The sequence below is a fragment of the Vipera ursinii genome (assembly GCF_947247035.1).
Source record: "Vipera ursinii genome assembly, chromosome: 5".
Classification (NCBI taxonomy): domain Eukaryota; kingdom Metazoa; phylum Chordata; class Lepidosauria; order Squamata; family Viperidae; genus Vipera; species Vipera ursinii.
The window spans coordinates 5415659-5421658 of record NC_139518.1 but is presented as its reverse complement, the minus strand read 5'-3'; positions in this window follow the sequence as shown (position 1 = coordinate 5421658).

Genomic DNA, 6000 nt, shown 5'->3' with positions numbered 1-6000 from the left:
CGTGAATTTAGCATTATGTTCAGTGGTTCCTTCCAATACTCTGTATCGATTAGAATGATGTAAAAATGATCATGTTTCTATTGGCTGAAACATTCCCCAGGTTAAAAAAAAAGTAGCTTGCTACAATAAAATTAAGGCTAAATATGTAGTAAAGTAAATTATAAATTTCACTCAGTGTCTCATATAAAATAGGATAACAGTAACTCACAGGTAAACAAATGTCCTCTAAGGAAATAAAATGGAATGAAAAACATCTCTTAATCATAATTAAAACTGTAAGTAAATTAAAGTGATGGAGCACTCCTCTAAGTTGTGTCAGGCAAGCTTTAATTGGACTGGGATTTACACATCTGATATTATTCAAGATTTTTTTTTACTTAAAGCCTTATGAATATGTGTTATATATTTAGCTTGTCAATGTATAGAGATGTTGTTCCAGTGATTAATTGTTCCAACTGTCAGGAACTTTCTCTTAGCTCCAGGTTCTCTCTTTGATTTGTGGGTGGTGTGAGTGCATCTGGTTTATGTTTTGGAACAAAAAGTAGCAGTTTGTGCACAAGGGTTGGGTTAGATCAGGCTATATACTAAGTATTAATAGCTCATGAGTCAACATGAAACCAGTCAGTTGGTTCAAACATTCAGCTGGTTCAAGCTGGTTCAAGAGCCTTGGTGGAGCAGTGGGCTAATGCCTCCTTAAGTAACACCAGCTGCCTGCAATTAGTGCAGGTTCGCATCCCACCAGGCTCAAGGTTGACTCAGCCTTCCGTCCTTCCGAGGTAGGTAAAATGAGGACCCAGATTGTTGGGGGCAGTTAAGCTGACTTTGTAATAATGCCGCTTGGGGTGTGTGTGAAAACCCTAATAAGCAGGCATACACATAGAATGAAGGCTACTGCTAAGCTTGTAAGCCGCCCTGAGTCTTCAGAGAAGGGCGGGATATAAATGGAAATAAAAAAAAATTTTAAAAAAAATTCATTTGTTTCTCAGAAGTTGATAATAAGACAAATCAAGGCTCTAGAACAGGAGCGTCAAACTGCCAGCCCACAGGCTGGATGCGTCATCTGGAAGCCGTACCCAACCATCCCAATACGTTGCGCGATGCCACATGACATCGCAAGTTTGACATGTCTGCTCTACAACAGTCAGTCCTTGCCTTATCACCACAATGCTAAGAAAGACAGTTATTAGGTCAGTTTTGCCCCATTTTATGATCTTTCTCGCCCCAGTGGTTAAGTGAATCACCACAGTTGCTAAGTTAGTAATACAGTTATTAAATAATCTGGCTTCCCCATTGACCTTGCTTGTCAAAAGTTCGCCAAAGGTGATCATGTGACCCCAGGACATTGCAACCATTATAAATATATGCTGATTAGCAAGCGTCTGATTTTTCATCCTATGACCACAGGAATGCTGCCAAGGTCATAAGTGTGAAAATGGTCCTAGGTCACTTTTTTCAGTGCCGTTGTAATTTTGAATGGTGACTGAATGAATGGTTGAAAGTTGAGGACTACATGAAAGTTGATTTCCAATTTTCTTTTGTTCAATGAACTTTTTCTCCCCAAACTTTCACAGTTTGTACAGGACCACCTTCTATATTCCAATACTGTTACCTCTTCACCAAAGTCCCTTTCATAGCTATATCAAATATGATCTTGTATATAGTGGAGTTTCTATCCTTTTTTCTGAAATTTTATGAGAATTTCAAATCTAGTAAGTGTCTTTATTCATTGTTCTTTGAGAGATGATATTGATATAAAATGTAAAATCTGATATATCTGCATCCAAAACTGTAAGTATTGTCCTACTTGCCTTATGTTCTACAGATTAAAATGTGGAATCTGAAAAGAATTTTGTTCAGTTCTACATTGTTCCTGTCTATTCAGTTTCTTAAATTAGTTTTGTTTAGGTTAGATTAGTTTATCTTTATTGAAGAAATAAGAAAGGAATATAAAAACATTAGAAGTAAAGGGGCTGAGATCAATTTATTTTGCCATGTCTGCTACACCAGAATTATGCTATACTGTTGTTCTGTACCAGCCTGCTACCGGCCCTGCAGAAAAGGCAGGGACAACCCCTTTACAAATGGCAAGAGGCTGGAATTACGCCTGCCAAATTTATAGCTACAAAAACAAACAAGACACGAACCAAGAAACAGGAGCTTTAAGAAACACGAACTATCCAAGCGGTTGCCTTCAGCAAACCAGCCCTCCCCACACATTCCCCTTATATAGAGTTCAGGGCGTGGCTTCTCTCTGCCTCCTTCCGAGAAGCCCCATTGCCTTCCTCTGTTTACTCCTAATTGACTGCCTCCTGCGTCGGGCGTCCTTGAACAGGGCCAGCTGTGGGTCATCTTCATCCATGCTGTCAGGCTCACACAGCTGGGTCTCCGTGGTGACCAAGTGGGAGGGGCCTGGCTGAGGGCTCTCATCAGCAAGATCTTCAACCCCCTCAGCAAGGTCTTCAACACCCCCCTCCTCCTCCTCTGAGTCGTCCGACCCAACTGCCGAACCCACAGGCTGACCCTGAATCAGAACAATTGTATAAAAAGAGCATTGATGTCTTGCCTATTTAATTTGAACCCCAAGAAAATGATAATATTTTAATGTCATCTATATCATATTCGGAGTATTTAACTGAAGCCACTTTGGGAAATAGTCTTAGCTTATAATAAGTATACTATTCAATTTTGTTGATTTTCACTAACCCTTGAAACATTTCCTTTAAACATTTGGCTAGAACATTAAATAAGTACATCCTTTAATGGTTTGGGGATTTGAATATGTTGGGGTTTGACCTTAGTTGTGCTGTAATGGATATGCCCTTTGTTTTAAATTGTTATTGTTTTATGTTTTACTCTATATTACCCACCTAGAATTGCTATTTAGGAGTTGGGTAGCATTATTGTCACATAACAATACAACATAATGTAAAAATATAATATAAGATTTTTTTGCATTAATTTCAAGCTAGTAACCTTTTGTATATAAAGCAAATATTCTAATCACCATGCTACTGGAAGAAAATAGGCTTCAGTAGCTAAGGCAGATGTTTTCATTAAGATACTGATTGATGAATTTATATAATATCCCATCTCAATCTGGTAACTAGGATGCTCATAATTCATAATGAATCAAGATTGTAATAAAGTCAAGGCCTCTGAAAACTACAATACAGTCAAGCCATACATGTACAAATTTTTCTCACTGTCAAGAAATTTTTCCTTAGTTCTAGATTGGATTGCTCTTTGATAAGTTTCCATCTGTTATTTCTTGTCCTGCCCTCAGGTCTTCTGGAGAATAGGTTGAGACCCATCTTCTGGGTAACAGTTCTTCAAATATTGGAAGACTATTATCATATCACCCTTTATCTTTTTCTTCATTAGGCTAGCTGTATGTCATGGTCCCGACAGATGAAACTCTTTAAAAGAACTTTGAGGCATTGTTTACCTTAAAGAATCTTTTATTCGAGAAACAAAGTATCGGCACTAAATAGTCGAAACCCAAAACTAAATTTCCCTCCCCTGGCTACAAAGTAACAAAGCACAATTCCCTTCTCTAATAAACAGTCATAAATCACATTCCTCAATTAGCTTGAAGAGTGGGCTTTCACCCCAGCACTCCAGCCCATCAAAACTCTATCAACTCTGGGCCCAATGACCTTGAGTTCCTATGGCTGAGTTATTATTGTTATGACTAGCTGGACTCTCATCCACGTTCTCCCTTCCAGCAACAAAGAAATCTAAAAGCAAGAGAAAAATGGCTGCATTTCCATCTGTTGTCAAAGCAAGAATATCCAATGTTAGCAGCGTTGACACTATACTCCAGACATGTCAAACACAAGGCCCGGGGGCCGGATCCGGCCTGCGAAGTGGTTTTATGCGGCCCGCGAAGCCATCCTGGAAACAGGGAGGGAACGGCCCCCACTGCCTTGGCCCTGGCCCAGAGACCCTCCTTCTGCCAGAGACCCTCAGATCTGTCCCACTCCTGCCCAGGTCCCCATAGGCACCTTTGATGCGAACGATGTAGAGCTGGCCACACCCACCCAGTAGGCCATATGCACTCTAGCCACGCCCACCCAGTAGGCCATACGCACTCTAGCCACGCCCACCCAGCCCCCTGAGGGCAACCGCAATGCTGATGCTGCCCTCAGTGAAATTGAGTTTGACACCCCTGCTATACTCACTCACTGGTACCGTTCACCATATATTTTAGCTTCTAGCCCCCGAATCAGCTTTTTTATTCTTCTCTGCACTCTTTCTAGAGTCTCAACATCTTTTTGTATTGTGGTGACCAAAACTAGATGCAGTATTCCAAGTGTGGTCTTACCAGTGCACTTTAAAGTGATATTAACACGTCATGTGATCTTGATAGTATCCCTCTATTGATCTTAGCCTAGGACTGTGTTGGCTATTTTGGCAGCTACCACACACTACTGGGTCATATTTAAGTGTCCACTAGGACTCCCATATCCCTTTCACAGGCACTCCTGTTGAACCAGTTACCTCCTATTTTATGCCTGTACATTTGGTTTTTCTTGCCTAAGTGTAAAACCTTGCTTTTCTCATCACTGGATTGCATTTTGTTGGTGCTTACATCTGTCAATATCCTTCTGGATATTAAGCCCATCTTTCAAAATGTTGGCTATTCCCCTCAGCTTGGTGTCTTGGATTACAGAAAACATAGTTTATAAAGGAGAAGCTCCTTCTTGACCCCTTATGCCTTACTCTACTAGCATTCCTTCCAGACTGGAGTGGAAGAGGAAATATTTATACCACCTAAATGTCTTGAGGAGGCATGTCTCCACACCCAGCTTTTGGAGGTTTGCAGGATGTTCAGAACAAGGCAGGGGAGGCAGGAGGTGTGGCTTCTGCATTCTTTCCATATCCTCTACCTCTAATAGACACAGAAGGCTGCATTTTCTCCTGTATAGCCAAGTACCGTGTTATCCTTGGGCCTGCTAGTGTGTATGCTTGCACTACTTCTCCTCTGGATCAGGAGGAAGGGGCAGTGGTGGGATTCAGCTAGTTCGCACCAGTTTGGCAGAACCGGTAGCTATATTTTTTGTTGCTCAGGCCCAGAATAGACTTCTGGAAGTGGCATCCACACAGAGAAGCAGTTGTTCACATATTTGGATGCCACCACTTGGGAGGGGGCTTGGAACAGAGCAGCTGCCAGCAGCCAGGGCAGGAAATTTTCTCTGCATCTGCTGGATGCATCTGGCCTATTTCAAAATACCTTGTCTATGGAGATTCTCAGTCATCCAGGTCATGGTTGTCCCAAACTACAGACTACAGGTACAGGGCAGAAAACATCCTGGAGTCAGAAGGCTCCACACACATTTGCACTACTCAGGTGACTCTGAAGACACATGTAAACTTCCAAATGGCTTCAATGACTCTCTAAAAGAATGCAAATGACCAGCTGTCTGCAAGGAATATAAATCCTTCCATTCCCAAATGTCTTCAAAGAAAAACAAGAAAGTCCAGTTGCCTCCTGAAAAAGCACCTTTGGTTCAAAATACCTTCTTTTTTTTCAGCAATTCCCCTCCCCAAATTTGGCCTATACTGTTCAATTTGAGGAGAGTTATCTTCCACTCTTTCACACATTTGTATTTATATCTTGAGCCTTGGATAAAAATATCCAGTGATGGTAGTCACCAATACCCTCAACCCAAGGAGATCATATTTCATTAGTATCCACCCAGTCTGGTGTCTCAAATCATTTTTATGTAACACTTAAAAATGCAAAGCTCGTTCTCGTCCAGTTGCTTATAGCTGTTAATCCTCAAAAACAGTTCACCCTCCCTGATCTGATGGACTGATGAAAGCAGTCAAATTATAGCATACCTGACAACACCCTTCTATCCTGAAGCCAATCAAAGGTTATTATTTCACAAGCGTGAAGAATCTTCATATAAGGGATACAATCAGTTCATAACTTCAGTAAGGCCCCAGCGCTTGAGGAAAAAGCCAAAACCTCAAGACTTTCTGGAAAACTAATAG